Genomic DNA, 22,892 nt, shown 5'->3' with positions numbered 1-22,892 from the left:
AATGCTAATTCTACTCCCTGTGCAAAATTTCAACTAAATCGGAGTTAAAAATTGGCCTCTGTGGTCATATGAGTGTAAATCGGGCGAAAACTATATATGGGAGATATAGCTAAATCTGAACCAATTTCAGCCAAATTTGGCACGCATAGCTACAATGCTAATTCTACTCCCTGTGCAAAATTTCAACTATATCGGAGCAAAAAATTGGCCTCTGTGGTCATATGAGTGTAAATCGGCCGAAAGCTATATATTGGAGCTATATCTAATTCTGAACCGATTTCAACCAAATTTGGCACGCATAGCTACAATGCTAATTCTACTCCCTGTGCAAAATTTCAACTAAATCGGAGTTAAAAATTGGCCTCTGTGGTCATATGAGTGTAAATCGGGCGAAAGCTATATATGGGATATATATCTAAATCTGAACCGATTTCAACCAAATTTGGCACGCATAGCAATAATGCTAGTTCTACTCCCTGTGCAAGATTTCAACTAAATCGGAGTTAAAAATTGGCCTCTGTGGTCATATGAGTGTAAATCGGCCGAAAGCTATATATTGGAGCTATATCTAAATCTGAACCGATTTCAACCAAATTTGGTACGAATAGCTACAATGCTAATTCTACTCCCTGTGCAAAATTTCAATCAAATTGGGGTAAAACTCTGGCTTCGGGGACCGTATTAGTCCATATCGGGCGAAAGATATATATATGGGAGCTATATCTAAATCTGAACCGATTTCAATAAAATTTGGCACACTTGTCTATAGTACTAATTGTTCTTCTTGTGTAAAATTTTAAGCAAATTAGGGTAAAACTCTGGCTTCTGGGGCCATATAAGAACCGATTTCTTCAAAATCAAGAGGGATCTATTCTGAGCCAAAACACATACTTGTGCCAAATTTGAAGTCGATTGAACTAAAACTGTGACCTAGACTTTGATTACAAAAATGTGTACACGGACAGACGGACAGTCGGACATGGTTATATCGACTCAGGGACCCACCCTGAGTATTTTTGCCAAAGACACCATGTGTCTATCTCGTCTCCTTCTGGGTGTTGCAAACATTTGTACTAACTTATAATACCCTGTTCCACAGTGTGGCGCAGGGTATAAAAATATGGGAAATATAAAGCTAGAGCAACTTTGATGCAATTGTACAAAATAGCATTTATGATTTATCGGGCGATACATATGTATTCGAGATATAGGACAATTTGAGTAATATTTACAATTTTGCTACTCAGCAGTGGCGATTTTACAAGGATATTGGTTAAATCTCGCCAAGATATGTGGTCAATTGTGGGTTGTGATATATTATTTGGGCAATTCGGGCGATATTTCCACAAGTCGGAGGTTTATTGAAAATTCGACCATTCTGTGGAAAGTTTGGCATTACAGTGTGTAGGATATGACTACGATATGGGGAAATCATCACAGAATTTTGTGTAAAATGTGGGCATTTTGGCCATATTAGATCAAGATGACACACTTAAATAGCATATTAAATGTATTCTATGTTGAAACGATCGAATCAATTGGAGGAAACGCCCATTGAAAATGGGACTAAAATATGAAACATTCTACCATATTTCCCCTACTCTGGCGTACATATATATGGGAGCTATATCTAAATATAAACCGATTTTGACCAAATTTGACATGTATAGTTAGAATAATAATCCTGCTATCTCAGCAAAAAACATAAATGGGAGAATAATTTTGTCCTCCGTGGTCATATGGGTGTAAATCGGCCCAAAGATATATATGGGAGCTATTCAACCAAAATTAGCACGCTTAACGATACTACTCATACGTACTCCTTGTGCAAAATTTGAAGCAAATCATGGCAAACCTCTTGCTTTTGAGGTCATATGAGTCTAAATCGGGCGAAAGATATATATGGGAGCTATATCTAAAACTGAACCGATTTCAAACAAATTCAGAACAACTAACAATACTAAAGGGTGGTTAAAATGTCAAGGGCCGATGTTGATTTTGAATAAAACACAAACTATTTAGGAAATTATTGTAATTTTATTTTATTATGATATATTGGTATTACTCAATTATGTATGGAACAAAATATCGGCCAAATGGGCGCCGCGACCTCGGTGGCACACCTTCATCCGATGGAGGTTCTATACCGTTAATGTGCCGAATTATCTCATCCTTTAGTTCTTGAATTGTTGCTGGCTTATCGACGTACACCTTTTCTTTCAAATAACCCCAAAGAAAAAAGTCCAACGGTGTCAAATCACATGATCTTGGCGGCCAATTGACATCGCCATTACGTGAGATAACACGGCCATTGAATTTGTTGCTCAAAAGCGCCATTGTTTCGTTAGCTGTGTGGCAAGTGGAACCGTCCTGCTAAAACCACATATCGTCCACATCCATATCTTCCAATTCGGGCCATAAAAAGTTCGTTATCATCTCACGATAGCGAACACCATTCACAGTAACTGCCTGACCGGCCTTATTTTGGAAAAAATACGGCCCGATGATGCCGCCAGGCCATAAACCGCACCAAACAGTCACTCTTTGTGGGTGCATTGGTTTTTTGACAATCACTCTTGGATTCTCATTCGCCCAAATGCGGCAATTCTGTTTATTGACGAATCCACTGAGATGAAAATGTGCCTAATCACTGAAGATGATTTTCATCTCATCACTGAAGATGATTTTCGAAAATTGATCATCCACTGTTGCCATTTCTTGGGACCATTTAACACGTTGTTGGATTGTGTATCTCTCCATGGTTCAAATTGAGTAAGTCTGAAATAGAGAAATGTGAAATAAAATTCGGAAAAACTTGGCGTTTAGGTGTGGTTCACATTCAACATCGGCCCTTACATTATTATTAAACGTACTCCTTGTGAAAAATTTGAAGCAAATCGGGGCAAAACTCTGGCTTTTGAGGCCATATAAGTTCAAATCAGCCGAAAGATATATATGTAAGCTATATCTAAATCTTAACCGATTTGGCTGATATTTGCATATCTTACGAAAACACCAAAATATTTGGCTGCCCGAAATTTTGAGAAAATATGTTTATAAATACGTCAATTATGACCAGATCAGTGATAAACATATATGGTAGCTATATCTAAATCTGAACCGATTTTTTTTTTCAAAATCAATAGCGATTGTCTGTGATTCAATATAAAACTCTGTGCCAAATTTGAGGATGATCGGACTTAAACTGCGAGCTGTACTTTGCACACAAAATTACATATACAGACAGACGGACGGACGGACGGACGGACGGACGGACGGACGGACAGACAGACAGACACACAGACGGACATCGCTAAATCGACTCAGAATTTAAATCTAAGACGATCCGTATACTAAACAATGGGTCTCAGACTTTTCCTTCTTGGCGTTACATACAAATGCATAAACTTATTATAACCTGTACCACAGTAGTGGTGTAGGGTATAAAAAGTTAAGGTTAAATGGCAGCCCGCTTTATTTTCAGTCCATTGTAATAATTTTATTTTTGAATATATGCCAAAAGAAATTCAAAAAATTTCTAAACGATGTTCGGCATTACATCCCAGAAAAAAATTGGAAGTTCTTCTATAGAACTAAGTATTTTTTCTAAAGAATTAAATTTTTTTATTTTCTTTCCCAAATTAAAATTTTACGAAAATATTTTTGTTTTATTTATCACACTTTCTTATATCCATTATTTGCTGTATAATAACAACTATGATTAATTAACCTTGGCCCACATTCCATTATCTGGAATTTCCTTTGCCCCTTATATAGGTGAACTATATATTATATTTTTTAACAATTATTTAAATATTTAAGCATATCTAATAGACCTAAAAAAGCAAATTTACCTATTTACATTTGTGAAAGTGGTATAATACGCAATTTCTAGGTAAACAATAGCAAGGTTAACTTAAAACGACAAAGCATTTCAAAGATAATATTTCTTTTAGAAAATCCCTATATAAGTCAGACTTATTTCATTAATCTGACAAACAACTTCCGTTCAACACTGTATAGAGGAACGAATAATCCAAACTCGATTTCATCATGAAATTTTCACTTGCTTTCCTTTTGATGGCCATCTGTGGCATTAGCACCGTGATGGGCCAAACAACGACAACTACAGCAGCTCCTGCTACAGGAGGAGGTAAAAAACTTGTTCGAATTACCAATCTTCAATACACCGTCAACAGAAGAATCACTAAGAGTGGTTAGATTTAAAAATTTGTTTTTTTTTTTTGTTATAAAATATAGATGCTAATAAAACATAGAAACTAAAAATCTTGTGTTTTCAGAAATGTTTAGAAATACAAACGTTTCGATTGTATTATAGACTAACGTTTTGGGTTTGTTTTTTGCGGGAACTGGTTCCCAGAAATTACCCGAATAGTGAGATCCCGATATTTTAGGTTTACATAGACTATTCAGTTTATTGTGATACTATAGTGGGTGAACTTCTCTTTGGAATGTCACCAGAGTTAGTTAAAGGTGATAAATAGCCCAGCAAAAAATTTTGGAAAAATGTCCTCCCAAATATGTTCTTTATTTCTACTACACAGGAAGTTATTTTAATACATTTTTTATACCCACCACCATAGAATGGTGACGGGGGTATAATAAGTTTGTCATTCCGTTTGTAACACATCGAAATATCGATTTCCGACTATATAATGTATATATATTCTTGATCAGGGAGAAATTCTAAGACGATATAACCATGTCCGTCTGTCTGTCTGTCTGGCTGTCTGTCTGGCTGTCTGTCTGGCTGTCTGTCTGTTGTAATCACGCTACAGTCTTCAATAATGAAGAAATCATGCTGAAGTTTTGCACAAGCTCGTCTTTTGTCTGCAGTCTGGTCAAGTTCAAGGATGGGCTATATCAGTCCAGGTTTTGATATGGTCCCCATATAAACCGACCTCTCCATTTGGGATCTTGGGCTTATAAAAATCGTAGTTTTCATCCAATTTGCCTGAAATTTGAAGTCTAGAGGTATTTTATGACCATAAAGAGGTGTGCCAAAAATGGTGAGTATTGGTCCATGTTTTGGTATAGCCCCCATATAGACTGACCCCCCGATTTTACTTCTTGGACTTCTAGAATCCGCAGTTTTTATTCAATTTACCAGAAATTGGAAATCTAGAGGTATTTTAGAACCATAAAGATGTGTGCCAAAAATGGTGAGCATCGGTCCATTTTTTGGTATGATCCGCATATAAACCGACCTCCGGATTTTATTTCTTGGGATTATAAAAAACAGTTTTTATCCAATTTGCATGAAACTCGAAATCTAGAATTATTTTTGGACCATAAAGAGACACGCCGAAAATGGTGAGTATCGGTCAATGTTTTAGTATAGAACCCATATAGACCGATCTCCCGATTTTACTTTTTGGGTTTGTAGAAACCGTGGTTGTTGGAGGTTGTTTAGGACTATAAATAGGTGTGCAAGGAATTATTTTATTGTTTGGGATTCTAGAAACTGTAGTTTTTATCCAATTTGCATGAAATTCCAAATCTAGAATTATTTTAGGATCATAAAATGGTGTGCCGAAAACGGTGAGTATCGCTCCATGTTTTAGTATAGCCCCCATAAGAACGATTTGCCGATTTAACTCCTCCGGTTTCTAGAAACCGTAGTTTTTATCCGATTTGCCTGAAATTTCACTTCTTCAGGCTTAGAAGGCGCACCGATCATGAAAATTGCTTGAAACTCAATGTAAAACTTCCAGATTTTACTTCTCGGGTGAAAATCTACAGATTTAAGATTTCAAATCAAGACGTTATTTTATGATTTTCTTGCACACTTACAAGAGATGTTAATGATTTCTCTAAAACTCAAACAAAAATGGTTCTTACAAATCCAGAAACTGATATAGTCTTCATAGGTAAAATCTTTAAATTTATCTTCGGGAAGTGTACTGGTTGAACTGTTCTGCTTGCATTGTCCTCAAACCCCGAACTTACGGCCGTATATAATTGTTTTTATATTATGGGTAATTTTAAATTTTTTGTTTCGAAAAAAAATGCTAAATCCAATCTACAAAAAGTGCGAAAAGCGAATTTTTGAAAATATTTGAGGCCAAACATTTCAGACAAGCGTTAGAATGAAAAAATCATAAAAATTATATTATTATATTATTAGAATGCAAAAATCATAAAAAAATTTTTTTACGTTTTTTTTTTTAATTCACATCCAAAACACTGATTTTTTTTTTAAATTCATATCCAAAACACTGAATTCGTCCTATGACAAGCCCATGTTAAATTCATCGCTTCTGCGTCAATTTCGCACCACTTCCGGATCCAAAAAGAACATTTTCACTACTCTTTTTGGCGACGCTTGTTTTGGTGGGAAGTTAGGAGGATTTAATACCCAGAAAAAAAATTGGAGGCTCTCCTAAGAGAAAACTTTAAAAGCACTTCCAAAAATGTTTTCCCAAAGATATTCTTTTTAAATTCATATCCAAAACACTGAATTCGTCCTATGACAAGCCCATGTTAAATTCATCGCTTCTGCGTCAGTTTCGCACCACTTCCGGATCCAAAAAGAACATTTTCACTACTCTTTTTGGCGACGCTTGTTTTGGTGGGAAGTTAGGAGGATTTAATACCCAGAAAAAAAATTGGAGGCTCTCCTAAGAGAAAACTTTAAAAGCACTTCCAAAAATGTTTTCCCAAAGATATTCTTTAGGAAGGATGTTCATTTGAGTCACTTTTTGATAACTCGCCTATTTTCAAATTTTTAATGGGTAATTAATTTCTACAAATTATTATGTGAGTGAAAATAAATTGTAAATTTAACTAGGCGAGACAACAACCAGGTAGTTTTTGCCTGCGCACCTAATGTGTTAATTACAATTTGGGGAAATAAAATGTTTAAAAAATTCAGCACTTTCCACTATATCTGCGCAACATATTTTGGTATTAAACGAAAGATCTTGAACAGTACAATAAATGCATGTGGTTTTAATTTTCGAGAGCATCCCATATTTGTTAGTTTTGCTATATTTTAAAGTTAGTTTGCCCAACTTGAAATAAAGTTTAACTGCCCCCATCGTGCAAAACCTGCTCTACATTTTTTGGTATCAAATGAAAAATCTTCGAGAGTTGTCATGTTCGAAAGCATCCCAAAAATATACATTTTAGTCAAAAATAAAATTAGTTTGCGCGAACTTACAATATTGGACACCCGTGCCCACTGTGCAATACTCTATATTTTTTGGTATCAGAAGAAACGTCTTAAAGAGTACTAAAAACTCAAGTGGTTGCCATATACGAAAGCATCCCAGAAATAGGGATTTTTATTAAAAAGAAAATTACTTGTTTACAATTTCAAATCAAGTGCACAGTGGCCCACTGTGCTACACCTGCTCTATATTTTTTGGTGCCACATGAAAGATTATGGGGAGTACTATTGCAAGTGATAATTTTATTTTTGAAATCATCCCAAAAATATAGATTTTAAGCAAAAGTAAAATTAATTTGCGAGATTTTAGAAAATGTCGCACCCACGCCCACTGTGCAAAACCTGCTCTACATTTTTTGGTATCAAATGAAAGCTCTTGACGAATTTTGCTGAATTTTATTAAATTTTTTATGTCCCCAAATTACAATTAACCTGGTAAAAACTGCCTGGTTTGTGCCTCGGCTAGTTAAATTTACAATTTATCTTCACGCACATCAAATTTTTACCATTTTGTAGAAAACAATGCTAAATCGATTCTAGAAAAATTGCGAATTTGAAAAAAATTGAGGTCATCGATCCAGACAAACGTTATAATGCATTAAAAATCATTAAAAAAAAATATTTATTTGTCAAAATATCAACAAATTTCTTAATTCACATTCAAAATACTGAATAGGAATCCAAAAACAAAATTTTCACTACTTTTTGGGCTACGCTTTTTTTGCTGCAATTCCTTGCCATCGGTAAATGTTATCACAACACAAGTAATTTGATTGTGGATAACAGTATTTAGCAGAACTTTGTATGCAATCCATGGCCGAGGGTACATAAGATTCGTCTTGGCCGAACTTTCGGTCGCATTTACTTGTTTAATTTCAATAAAGATTTTCGATATTAGATTCAATCCACGTTCCGACCTGACACTGGTTCAGCACTGGTTTATCGCCTTTAACTAACTCTGGTGACATTTCTGGGTGTTTCAAAGTTTCTCTGAGTGGTTGGAAGGTAATGTGAAACGGATTTAAAACGGAGGCCACTTGTCATTGAGCGAACCACAGAATCGGTTAGCACTCCTTGCTAAGAGTGAGAAGTTCAGCCAATGTGATATCACAATGGACTGAATAGTCTATGTGAGCCTAAAATATAGGGATCTCACTATTCGGGGAATTTCCGGGAACCAGTTCCCGCAAAAAACAAACCCAACATATTAGTCTATACAACAATCGAACCGTTTTCATTTCTAAATATTTCTAAAAACAAAAGATTTTTTATTTCTACGTTTTATTAGCATCTATATTTTATAACAAAAACAAAATCTTAAACCTAACCACTCTTTTTGATTCTTCTGGTGACAGTGTATTGAAGATTGGTAATTCGAACAAGTTTTTTACCTCCTCCTGTAGCAGGAGCTGCTGTAGTTGTCGTTGTTTGACCCATCACGGTGCTAATGCCACAGATGGCCATCAAAAGGAAAGCAAGTGAGAATTTCATGGTGGAACCGTGGTAGGATTGGATTATTCTTCTCTGTAGACAGTGTAGAACGAAAGCAGTTTGAGTGAATAATAAAATTAGTCGAGTTTATATACGATTTTTTTAAACAGTTGAAATGTTATGTTTCACAGAAAGCTTTTATATTCAATATTAACCTTGCTATTGTTTACCTATAAATTGAATTTTGTACAATTTTCTCTAATTTTTTTTATTAAATAAATGAACTGGTTAAATATTTATATATTTTTTAAATAACTATATGCGAATAGTCTGCGGAACGATGAAGAATAAATTCAGATGATTAAATATAGGTCAAGGTTGAGAACTTTGATATTATTTTAGATAGATAATTTGCTTTACATATTTTGGGAAATTTGAAAAGGTGATTGTGTAGGTAAATTAGCGGATGCATACTATAAATCCAAATCGTTTCTGTAACATACGTAAGAAAACACAAATAAATCCAGTGATATTTAAGACAATACATAAGACGAATTAAACTTAAGAGAAATGCCCACATATAGCGGTTGCCGAAGTGGTAGAATTCTATCAAAAATTATTTCTTTATATTCCAAATTTTGTCTAAATTTTATTTCTATAGAAAGTTTTGTCAAACTTTTATTGCTATGAGAAAAGTCAATAATTTATTTCTTTAGAAAATTTTGTCAAAATTTTATTTCCATAAGAAAAGTTTGTCAAAATTGTAATTCTACAGAAAATTTTGTCAAAAATTTATTTATATAGAAAATTTTTCAAAATTTTATATCTATATAAACTTCTAAAGAAATTTTCGTTAAAGCTTTATGTCTATACAAAATTACCTCTGAGTTGGAGAGTAATATTTGGTCAAATCTACCAAAAAAATCAAAAATTCTATCAAACAGTGTTTAATTTCTATAGGTATAAAATTTTGACAAAATTTTCTATAGAAAATCTACCAAAAAATCAAAGATTCTATCAAACAATGTTTAATTTCTATAGATATAAAATTTTGACAAAATTTTCTATAGAAATAAATTTTTGACAAAATTTTCTATAGAATTACAATTTAGACAAAATTTTCTCATAGAAATAAAATTTTGACAAAATTTTCTCAAAGAAATAAAATTTTGACAAAATTTTCTATAGAAATAATTTTTTTACAAAATTTTCTTTAGAAATAAAATTTTGACAAAATTTTTTCAAAGAAATAAAACTTTGACAAAATTTTCCAAAGGTATAAAATTTTGACTAAATTTTCTATAGAAATAAAAGTTTTACAAAATTTTCTAAAGGTATAAAATTTTGACAAAATTTACTATAGAATGAAAAATTTTGACAAAATTTTCTATAGAAATAAAATTTTGAAAAAATGTTCTATAGAAATAAAATTTTTAAAAAATTTTCTATAGAAATAAAATTTTGAAAAAATGTTCTATAGAAATAAAATTTTGAAAAAATGTTCTATAGAAATAAAATTTTGACAAAATTATCTATATAAATAAAATTTTGACAAAGTTTTCTACAGAAATAAAATTTTTACAAAATTTTCTATAGAAATCAAGTTTGACAAAATTTTCTATAGAAACCAAGTTTTGACAAAATTTTCTATAGAAATAAAATTTTAACAAAATTTTCTACAAAAATAAATTTTGACAAAAATTTCTATAGAAATAAAATATTGACAAAATTTTTTATAAAGTACAATTTTGACAAAATTTTCTCATTGAAATAAAATTTTGACGAAACTTTCTCATATCAATAAAATTTTGACAAAATTTTCTATTGAAATAAAATTTTGACGAAGCTTTCTCATAGAAATAAAATTTTGACAAAATTTTCTATAGAAATAAAATTTTAACAAAATTTGACTAAATGTTCTATACAAATAAGATTTTCTATAGGATTAAAATGTTGGTAAAATTTTCTATAGAAATAAAATTTTTAAAAATGTTCTAAAGGCATAAAATTTTGTTTCTATAGAAATACAAGTTTGATTAAATTGTCTATAGAAATAAAATTTTGACTAAATTTTCTATAGAAATAAAATATTGACAAAATTTTCTATAAAGTAAAATTTTGACAAAATTTTCTCATAGAAATAAAATTATGACAAAATTGTATATAAAAATAAAATTTTGACTACATTTTCTATAGAAATAAAATATTGACAAAATTGTCTATAAAGTAAAATTTTGACAAAATTTTCTCATAGAAATAAAATTTTGACAAAATGTTCTCAATGCAATAAAATTTTGACAAAATTTTCTATCGAAATAAAATTTCGACAAAATTTTCTCATAAAAATAAAATGTTGAAAAAATTTTCTATAGAAATAAAATTTTAACATTTTACAAAATAAAATTTTGACAAAACTTTCTCATAGCAATAAAATTTTGACAAAATTTTCTATAGAAATAAAATATTAACAAAATTTTCTATAAAGTAAAATTTTGACAAAATTTTCTCAATGCAATAAAATTTTGAAAAAATTTTCTATTGAAATAAAATTTTGACAAAGTTTTCTCATAGAATTAAAATTTAAAAAAAAAAATGTTCTATAGAAATAAAATGTTGACAACATTTGACAAAATTTTCTATAGAAATAAAATGTTAACAAAATTTGACAAAATGTTCTATAGAAATAGAATTTTCTATAGGAATACAATTTTTTTCATTCCAACAATAACAAAACAAAACGAATGAAAGAAAGAAGAGGACGCACGCTCAAAATAAAACCCAGCCAACTTCACTCAAATCGATGATTTGATGGTGGCAAAGGAAAAGAGAGATGTTTGTACGGATTTATGTCGGCATAAGCCGGCTATCAATGTAAAGCCTTTTTTCGGAAGGTTCAAGTGTGGTTCATTGTTGGGTTTAATGAACTGCCTGAATTTATTCTGAAAATTGGTTGATAGTTTTGCTGCAAGTAGAGGATGCTGATGAGGAATGTGGTAATTCCGAAACGTGCGTCCATCCAACCATCTTGCAGTCTATAGGGCTTTACCCAAATGAATTTGACAAACATTCTTTTCCTCAGTTGGTTAAGCTATACTTGTAGTTTGGTCAATGTATGGTTTTAAGCTGAAATCAAAAAAACAACAGAAATAAAATTTTGAAAAAATGTTCAATAGAAATAAAATTTTGACAAAGTTTTCTATGGAATTAAAATTTTGACAAAATTTTCTATAGAAATAAAATTTTGACAAAATTTTCTATATAAGTAAAATTTTGACAAATTTAAAAAATTAGAAGTAAAATTATGACAAAATTTTCTGTAGAAATAAAATTTTGGCAAAATTTTCTATAAAGTAAAATTTTGACAAAACCTTTTCGTAGCAATAAAATTTTGACAAAATTTTCTACAAAAATAAATTTTGACAAAATTTTCTAAAAAAATAAAATTTTGACAAATTTTTCTCAAAGAATTAAAATTTTGACAAAATTTTCTCATAGAAATGAAATTTAGACCAAAGTTTTTACTGAAATAAATTTTGACAAAATTTTCAATAGAAATAAAATATTGACAACATTTTCTACAGAAATAAAATTTGACAAAATTTCCTATAGAAATAAAATATTGAGAAAATTTTCTATAAAGTAAAATTTTGACAAAATTTTCTGATAGAAATAAAATTTTGAATCAATTTGCTCATAGCAATAAAATTCTTGGAAAATTTTTTATAGAAGTTTTCTCATAGTATCAAAGTTTTCTCATAGAAAAAAAAATTTTGACAAAATTTTCTATGGAAAAAAATTTGACAAAATTTTCTATAGCAATAAAATTTTGACAAAATTTTCTACAGAAATATAATTTGACAAAAGTTTCTATAGAAATAAAATATTGACAAATAAAATTTTGACAAAATCTTCTATAGAAATAAAACTTTGACAAAATTTTCTATAGATATAAAATTTTGACAAAATTTTCTACAGAAATAAAATTTTGACAAAATTTTCTTTAGAAATAAAATTTTGACAAAATTTTCTATAGAAATAAAATTTTGACAAAATTTTGTACAGAAATGAAATATTGATAAAATTTTCTATGGAAATAAAATTTTGACCAAATTTTCTACAGAAATAAAATTTGGCATTTTTCTCATAGAAATAAAATTGTGACAACATTCTCTCAAAGAAATAAAATTTTCACAAAATTTTCTAATAGAAATAAAATTTTGACAAAATTTTCTAGAGAAATAAATTTTGACAAAATTTGCTATAGAAATAAAATATTGACAAAATTTTCTACTTAAATAAAATTTGACAATATTTCCTATAGAAATAAAATATTGACAAAATTTTCTAGAAATAAAATTTTGACAAAATTTTCTGATAGAAATAAAATTTTGAAACAATTTTCTCATAGCAATGAAATTCTTACAACATTTTTTATAGAAATAAAATTTGGACAAAGTTTTCTCATAGAAATAAAATTTTGACAAAATTTTCTATGGAAATAACTGTTTGACAAAATTTTCTATAGCAATAAAATTTTGACAAAATTTTCTACAGAAATACAATTTGACAAAAGTTTCTATAGAAATAAAATATTGACAAATAAAACTTTGACAAAGTTTCTATGGAAATAAAATTTTGAAAAAATTTTCTATAGAAATAAAATGTTGACAAAATTTTCTATAGAAATAAAATTTTGAAAAAAAAAATTCTATAAAAATTTAATTTTGACAAAATTTTCTATAGAAATAAAATTTTGACAAAATATTCTATAGAAATAAAATTTTTACAAAATTTTCTACAGAAATAAAATTTTGAAAAAAAATTTCTATAAAAATAAAATTTTGACAAAATTTTCTATAGAAATAAAATTTTGACAAAATATTCTATAGAAATAAAATTTTTACAAAATTTTCTATACAAATAAAAATATAAATATAATATTAAGTTTTTTTATTTTGGTAGTTTTTTGGTAAAATTTTGTCCAAGTTGTCGTAAATTTTTTGGGTCGAGTGTGGTCTTGAGGCCAAAGATTTCATGTCATTAAAAAAAGAATACGAAGATTGCTTATCGCAAAAGAGGCCTTTGTCTGCTATTAAGGCTGTTTTCCTTGTCCAAAAGTCGATAAACTTTTGTATGAAGTCGTTTTGTTCTTATAATTAATGATTCAAAATTAACGGAATCTTCTTTAAATTTGTTAGCTATTGTATTTTGTCTACAAAGCAAAACACATTTGAAAAAGATACGTTTTTCTTTTGTTTAAATACGTTTTTGACTTGATAACATAGCAAAATTTCTACTTGAAGTTAACTCAAATTCAATTTTTTCCTAGTTTCAAGTACCCAATTGTGTATTAGAAGAATCCTTTCTTCACTTTTCCGGTTCTTTGACTCGGAATCAATATCAAAATCATTAGTGTAAAAACCAAATTGTTGGAACAGGACAAGCTTTTTTTGAGTGTTGTTTCACTCTATGGTTCCATTTCGTCCTGGCCGAACTTTCAGCCACATATTCACTTACTTCTCTGACCACGAACTTAATAAAGTGCAGAACAAGATCACGAATATTTTTTTATGTAAATTATTTTAACAAATTTTATTACAGTCTTAATTTTGTTTTATAGATAATAACAAATTTCTTACATCTAACCACTGATTGTTCTGGTGACAGTGTATTGAAGATTGGAAACTCTAACAAGTTTTTGACTTTGACCCATTACAGAGGTGATAGCACAGAGAGCCAACAAAAGGAAACCAATTGAGAATTTCATGACGAAATCGGAGTTCAATTATTCTTCGATGTAGAATTTGCAGAAAGAAAATTATGTGTTAAGTCTGATAGAAATTGGTTGTTCTTTTATATGAATTTAGTATGTGGTAAATGATTGATTGAAAACATAATTGACCTTGCTATATTGTTTAACTGTATATATTTTTTAACTCTTGATATAATATTTTTGTATAAATAGGAAGTTTACTATATATTTTTATAATGACACATGCCCAAATATTGACTTTTTTTCTTTTTGAGAACTGAAACAGAATTTTTTATGGAAAGATGCCTAAAGTATTTAACCTAGATACACATATATCGGTTAAGCGTTGTGCACAATGTTTCAAAATACTGTTGTTAAATATATCGATCTGCACGGATGAAAAAGACTGTTTTTCATATGTTTGGCTATAAACATTATATGTTTGGAACACAAATTTTTAAACACAATATTTTTGAGTGCAAACATATAATGTTCATAAAGTAGCATAACATGTTTGGGACATATATGTTAATATGTTAGGTTAAAGTGGCAGCCCGATTAAGATTCAGGCTCACTTAGACTATTCAGTCCATTGTGATAGAACATATTATGTTAGAACATATTATGTTTGGGACATAAAATGTTTGTAAATATAATATGCTTGGATGCAAACATATATTAATTTAGAAATAGCCTATAAAAATATATGTGTTTAGTAGCTTGGAGCGCTATTTAACGGGGAGCGATATTGAATTAAGTTGGTGGTTGTTGCTAGTATTACAAAATTAACATTTTATTTTTCCTTGGGCAATTGATCAGCTACTTCTTTGATCCTTACAAACTGTGTGGTCCGCTGTTCGAATCCCCGTCCGGCAAAAGGTAAAATTAAAATAAAAAAAATCATACAATTGAATAATTTCTTCTACAATGTTTGTATTACAGAAAAAGGTGCTAAGAACTAAAAAATCTCGTGGAAGTGAGAAAGATGTGGGGGAATATACAATTGGGCAGAAACAAAATTTTGAGCATTCAGGTCGAAAACCTATGTTGTTAGCACCTATATTACCTGTTTATTTTCATAATTCATTATGATTGTAAATATATAAATAAATAAATAAAATTTTGAGAACAATATTGTTTGGGAGAATTTTTTTTAAGCATATAATATTTTTGGGTGCAAAATGCTTCCAAACATATTATATGTTCACATAATAACATATTGTTTTTTGGAAGACAACATTATTGAATTTGGATGCAAAAATACAAAATGTTTGGAACTTAGACTACCCAAACATATATTGTTTAGACCAATATGCTTTCAAACATATTATATATTGGAAGAGATCAAAAATATAAATGTTTGGGCAATACCCAAAAATATATATGCTTGAAGCAAAATATGTTTGGGAGTATATGTTACAGAAGCGATTTTTTGTGAGCGTGTGGACCTAATGTCTATTTAGAATTTAGAAACATTCCGTTCTATGATGACGCTTTAAAGGTGGAGTATAGGGTTTTTTTTTATCAATGAAACGGGATTCCCGTCATTCTTATACCCGCCACCATAGTAACATATGGTGATGGGGCTATTATGAGATTGTCATTCCGTTTGTAACACATCGAAATATCGATTTTCGACTACATAAAGTATATATATTCGTGATCAGGGAGAAATTCTATGAAGATATAACCATGTCCGTCAGTCTGGCTGTCTGTTTGTTGTAATCACGCTACAGTCTTCAATAATGAAGCTATCGTGCAGATATTATGCATAAAATCTTATTTTTTCTGCGGGCAGGTCAAGTTCGAAGATGGGCTATATCGGTCTAGATTTTGATATAGACCCCATAAAAACCCAAAGATTATAGAAGAGGAAGATGGGAGATTGGCTAGTGAGCACATCAAACCATTTACCACATTAGTTTAATACTCGAACCAAACGCGTATACGACAAGTATTGACATAGCATTAAAATGCAAATAAAAAGAAATTAAGAGCACGAAATAAATTTCCATAAAGGGGAAAATGTAATTTTTTTTTTTGCCTAAAATTTAACATTGTTTCATTAAGAAAATTACATTTTTAATTTAAAGAATAAAAACTAAAAACAACTAAAAGATTACAAACATGTATTAAACTAATCTGGTAAATGCAACATTTGGTATGACGCTAGCCAATCTCTAATCTTCCTCAAATCTATAATCTTTGATAAAAACCGACTCCAGATTTGGGGAACTTGAGCGTCTAGAAATCCCAATTTTTTATCCGATTTGCCTGAATTTTGGGTGCATAAATATGTGTGCTAAATATGGTAGTTTGGTATAGCCCCCACATAGCCCGATCTCCGGATTTGACTTCTTGAGAGTCTAGATATACGATTTTTTATACGATTTGCTTGAAACTCAAAGTCTTAAGTTACTTTGAGTTCATAAATAAGTGTGCTGAATATGGTGTGTAGAGGTCCATGTTTCAGTATAGCCCCATTGTAGCCCGACCTCCTCATTTGACTTCTAGGGCTTCTGGAAACGGAAATTTATATAAGATTTGCCTGAAATTGAAAATCTAGAGGTATTTTGGGTCCACACATAAGAACGCCAAATATGGTGTGTATCGGTTCATGGTTTGATATAGCCCCCATATAGCCCGACTTCATGAGCATTTACACCCTCAAAAAAAATCGCTTCTGTAATATATACCCCAAACACATTTTGCTTCAAGCATATATATTTTCAGGACTGGTCCAAACAAAATATTGTTTGTAGTTTTCAAACATATTATGTTTAACCTTAGGGCATACACTGGTAGAAAAAAACTTTAATGAAATTTTCTTTGTGTGGATATATTTTTAATGCGCCAATTGGTTACATCCATTATATACCCCAAACACATTTTGCTTCAAGCATATATATTTTCAGGACTGGTCCAAACAAAATATTGTTTGTATTGTTCAAACATATTATGTTTAACCTTAGGGCATACACTGGTAGAAAACAATTTTAATTAAATTTTCTTTGTGTGGATATATTTTTAAGGCGCCAATTGGTTACTTCCATTATATACCCCAAACACATTTTGCTTCAAGCATATATATTTTCAGGACTGGTCCAAACAAAATATTGTTTGTATTTTTCAAACATATTATGTTTAACCTTAGGGCATACACTGGTAGAAAAAAACTTTAATGAAATTTTCTTTGTGTGGATATATTTTTAATGCGCCAATTGGTTACTTCCATTATTTTACTTGCAGCATACTTTCTAGGTCTCTCTTTCTAAACACATATATGTTTATAGGCTATTTCTAAATTAATATATGTTTGCATCTAAGCATATTATATTTACAAACATTTTTATGTCCCAAACACAATATTATACATAACATATTAACATATATGTACCAAACATGTTATGCTAGTTTATGAACATTATATGCTTGCACTTAAAAATATTGGGTTAAAAAATTTGAGTTCCAAACATATAATTTTTACACCCAAACATATGAAAAAAACAGTCTTTTTCGTCCGTGTAGATATCCGAATTTGTATCCGATTCGCCTGAAATTCCAAATCTATAGGAATTTTACTGTTATAAACAAGTGTGCTGAAGATGGTGTCTATTGGTCCATATTTCGGTATAGCCCCCATATAGCCCGATCTTACAATTTTTTTGAGCGTCTAGATATCCGAATTTGTTTCCGATTTGCCTGAAATTTAAAATCTATAAGTATTTTAGGTTCATCCATGAGTGTGCCGAAGATGGTGTGTATCGGTACATAATTTGGTATAGCCCCCATATTTAGGTTAGGTTAGGTGCACGCTCACAAAAAATCGCTTCTGTAACATCTACTCCCAAATATATTTTGCTTCAAGCATATATATTTTTGGGTATTGCCCAAACATTTATATGTTTGATCTCTTCCAATATATAATATGTTTGAAAGCATATTGGTCTAAACAATATATGTTTGGGTAGTCTAAGTTCCAAACATTTTGTATTTTTGCATCCAAATTCAATAATATTGTCTTCCAAAAAACAATATGTTATTATGTGAACATATAATATGTTTGGAAGCATTTTGCACCCAAAAATATTATATGCTTAAAAAAAATTCTCCCAAACAATATTGTGCTCAAAATTTTATTTATTTATTTATATATTTACAATCATAATGAATTATGAAAATAAACAGGTAATATAGGTGCTAACAACATAGGTTTTCGACCTGAATGCTCAAAATTTTGTTTCTGCCCAATTGTATATTCCCCCACATCTTTCTCACTTCCACGAGATTTTTTAGTTCTTAGCACCTTTTTCTGTAATACAAACATTGTAGAAGAAATTATTCAATTGTATGATTTTTTTTTATTTTAATTTTAGCTTTTGCCGGACGGGGATTCGAACAGCGGACCACACAGTTTGTAAGGATCAAAGAAGTAGCTGATCAATTGCCCAAGGAAAAATAAAATGTTAATTTTGTAATAACAAGCAACAACCACCAACTTAATTCAATATCGCTCCCTGTTAAATAGCGCTCCAAGCTACTAAACACATATATGTTTATAGGCTATTTCTAAATTAATATATGTTTGCATCCAAGCATATTATATTTACAAACATTTTATGTCCCAAACATAATATGTTCTAACATATTAACATATATGTCCCAAACATGTTATGCTAGTTTATGAACATTATATGCTTGCACTCAAAAATATTGTGTTTAAAAATTTGTGTTGCAAACATATAATGTCTATAGCCAAACATATGAAAAACAGTCTTTTTCATCCGTGTGGCAGCCCGATGTATCAGGCTCACTTAGACTATTCAGTCCATCACCGAGTGCTGCCCGATTCCATGCTATGCTCAGTGACAAGGGACATCCTTTTTATAGCCGAGTCCGAACGGCGTTCCACATTGCAGTGAAACCACTTAGAGAAGCTTTGAAACCCTCAGAAATGTCACCAGCATTACTGAGGTGGGATAATCCACCGCGATTTGCCTTCTTGGGCTTCTAGACGCAATTTTTATCCGAATGACCTGAAATTCAAAATTTAGATGTATTTTAGTTCCGCAAATAGGTATACCATATAGGTATATATAGGTATACCATATAGGTATATATAGGTATACCATAAAGTGTGTATCGGTCCATTTTTTGGTATAGCCCCAATGTGTCTCCCAATTCAATGCGTTGGTATATATGTTTGCTTGGCAGAGAGCTTTGCAAATCCACCAGAAAATTTTTATATTTTCAAGTACCCCGAATTTAAGTTTTGGACCGGCCGAACTTAAGTCCGTATATACTTGTTCATATTTATACCCGATAGTTTTCCATATTAATACTCACACTGTGGAACAGGGTCCCTCGAAAAAAGAGTAGTGAATATTATATTTTCGGAATCCGAAGTGATGCAAAATTGGTGCAGAAGCGATGAATTTAATAAGGGCTTGTGATAGGACGGATGTGCACCATTTCAATCGCAGTTACACTGAATTTGCATCACTTCTTACGGTGTGATCCGAATGCAGTGTTTGGGATATGAATTAAACAATTTTGTGATATTTTGCGAAATAAATAATTTTTATATTTTTTGTGATTTTTTGAAAATTTGCATTTTTTCCTAGAATGGATTTAGCATTTTCCTTCGACAAATATTTAAATAATCTGTATTATTTTATTAATTGTTTCTTAGTTTTTAACCTGTTTGAAACAGAGAAAAGTTAAAATTACTCATTGAAAATATGAAAAAAGCGAGTTATAAAAAAAACAAGTAAGCAAAGTCTAAAGTCGGGCTGGGCCTACTATATTATACCCTGCACCACTTTGTAGATCTAAATCTTCGATACCATATCACATCCGTCAAATGTGTTGGGGGCTATATATAAAGGTTTGTCCCAAATGCATACATTTAAATATCACTCGATCTGGACAGAATTTGATAGACTACTACAAAATCTATAGACTCAAAATTTAAGTCGGCAAATGCACTAGGGTGGAACACAATGTAAAAAAATATTGGAAACATTTAAATCTGAAGCAATTTTAAGGAAACTTCGCAAAAGTTTATTTATGATTTATCGCTCGATATATATGTAATAGAAGTTTAGGAAAATTAGAGTCATTTTTACAACTTTTCGACTAAGCAGTGGCGATTTTACAAGGAAAATGTTGGTATTTTGACCATTTTTGTCGAAATCAGAAAAACATATATAAGGGAGCTACATCTAAATCTGAACCGATTTCAACCAAATTTGGCACGCATAGATACAATGCTAATTCTACTCCCTGTACAAAAATTCAACTAAATCGGAGTTAAAAATTGGCCTCTGTGGTCATATGAGTGTAAATCGGGCGAAAGCTATATATGGGAGATATATCTAAATCTGAACCGATTTCAACCAAATTTGGCACGCATAGCTACAATTCTACTAATTCTACTCCCTGTGCAAAATTTCAATTAAATCGGAGTAAAAGATTGGCCACTGTGGTCATATGAGTGTAAATCGGGCGAACGATATATATGGGAGCTATATCTAAATCTGAACCGATTTCAATAAAATTTGACACACTCCTAGTGCAAAATTTCAACCAAATTGGGGTAAAACTCTGGCTTCTGGAACCGTAATAGTCCATATCGGGCGAAAGATATATATGGGAGCTATATCTAAATCGGAACCGATTTCAATAAAATTTTGGCTTGACTGTGGTACTAATTGTTCTTCTTGTGCAAAATTTTAAGCACCGCTGAAAATATATATGGGAGCTATATCTAAATCTGAACCGATTTCTTCCAAAATCAATAGGGTTCTATTCTGAGCCAAAACACATACATGTGCCAAATTTGAAGTCGGTTGTACTAAAACTGCGACCTAGACTTTGATTACAAAATGTGTTCACGGACAGACGGACATGGCTAAATCGACTCAGGAGCCCACCCTGAGCATTTTTGCCAAAGACACCATGTGTCTATCTCGTCACCTTCTGGGTGTTGCAAACATATGCACTAACTTATAATACCCTGTTCCACAGTGTGGTACAGGGTATAATTAATTAAAAGGACTTCCTGTGTAGTTCATCTTTGAGAACATCAAGAACATCTTTGGGAGGTAGTGCCCTTAAAGTTATGCCTTTAGAACAACTTCCAAATTTTTTTACTGGGATTTACTAAGACTGGTTCAAAAGAACTTCATCGGAAGGGGAACAAACTTCCAATTTTTTGTTGCTGGTTAAATGTGTATCAAATAAAAAGGAAAAGAGCAAACATTTTATAATAAAAATAATTTCTAAGAAAACAAATTCATTTCATATTGTGCATTATTCTAGGTAATTCCATAATTTCCCAGCCAGGGTATAATACATAAAGGTCTTATATTTTAAAAAAAAAACTTACCATTCTTCTCACTCACTGACAACATATGAGGGTTTCAGATTCAAGGAAAATCTGCAAAGACAAAACACAACACAAATGTGTCCTTTAATAAAAATATCAAAACATCATGAAAACCAAAAGAAGGATACAAAAGAAAAACTGAAATCAGATATGTAAAAAAAAAATCCCTGCCAACATTCACTTGGTTACTACATCCAACAATCGAAACGATTTATTTTGCCGGTTGAATTTAGACACGTTTCTGGACCATCATTTATGTCGTTTGCCTTTGGCAGTATAACATCACCTTTGCCTTTGAAATAAAATAAAATGCATGACATACAAAATAAATTGAATAATATCAAATGCTATTTAGGGAAATAAAAGACCCATCCAAGGGGGTGGGGCCAATGATGTTGAGTGGAGAGACGGAGAGAGATAGAAAAAAATACGAGCGGAAATTTTTAAAAGTATTTTTATGTTAATTTTGTGTAGCCCACTTTTCCATGAAAAGCACACCAAGTCTCCATCAGGCCAAATAAAAATCATATACACGCACTCTCTCTTCTAGTGGATGATCCACAGAGGTAATTGATGGTTGGGTAGAGGGGGGCGATTGCCTCAATATGCAAAATTATTCTTGAATATATTTTGCCTTTGCGTCAAGAAATTTGAGTAGCTGGCCAGAATGAACAAATTTGAGGTACGTGCGAAAATGTAACGAAAAACCTGGCAACCAAGTTCATATGTCCCAAAATAGGATTCTCTCATGATGGTTGGGTGAATGACGCACACAATGGTTCTCTTGGTTATTCCAAAAAAAGAAGAAAACTATATGGGAAAAGCAAGGCGGCACACTGTCGTTGTTGTAAGATCATCATTGAAAATACCTGTTTGCAACTTATGTGACAGTGGGACCTACACACTGTAGGTCGGGGGTGTTAAGTCAGTGACATGGATGTCGGGAAGCTTTCTACGTATGCTTTTGGTCCGATCCTGCAAACATCAAACCACCGGTCTTTTTTTGTCTGCCGGAACCCGATTTACCACCGTCCAGCTTCGATGTTTTTAGAGCGTTCACTTTGGGAACTATTTCCGCCTAACATCACTGTGGAAAAATAGTCTTACGGTAATTGCAGCAGGCTGTA

The 22,892-nt window shown here is 31.1% G+C and overlaps 1 protein-coding gene across 1 annotated transcript in view; it reads right to left on the bottom strand.

The window, feature by feature from the left end:
* Pde6 (phosphodiesterase 6) overlaps positions 1 to 22,892 on the bottom strand; it is a 474,642-nt gene that overhangs the window by 337,117 nt on the left and 114,633 nt on the right. The window contains exon 2 of the mRNA XM_075292702.1: positions 21,766 to 21,816. The gene's annotated coding sequence lies outside the window, so the exon portion shown is untranslated. The remainder of the gene's footprint in view (positions 1 to 21,765; positions 21,817 to 22,892) is intronic.

This window comes from Haematobia irritans, chromosome 1 (genome assembly GCF_050003625.1).
Source record: "Haematobia irritans isolate KBUSLIRL chromosome 1, ASM5000362v1, whole genome shotgun sequence".
Lineage (NCBI taxonomy): Eukaryota > Metazoa > Arthropoda > Insecta > Diptera > Muscidae > Haematobia > Haematobia irritans.
Note: the sequence above shows the minus strand (reverse complement) of the source record. Positions and strands in the feature narration are given on the sequence as shown.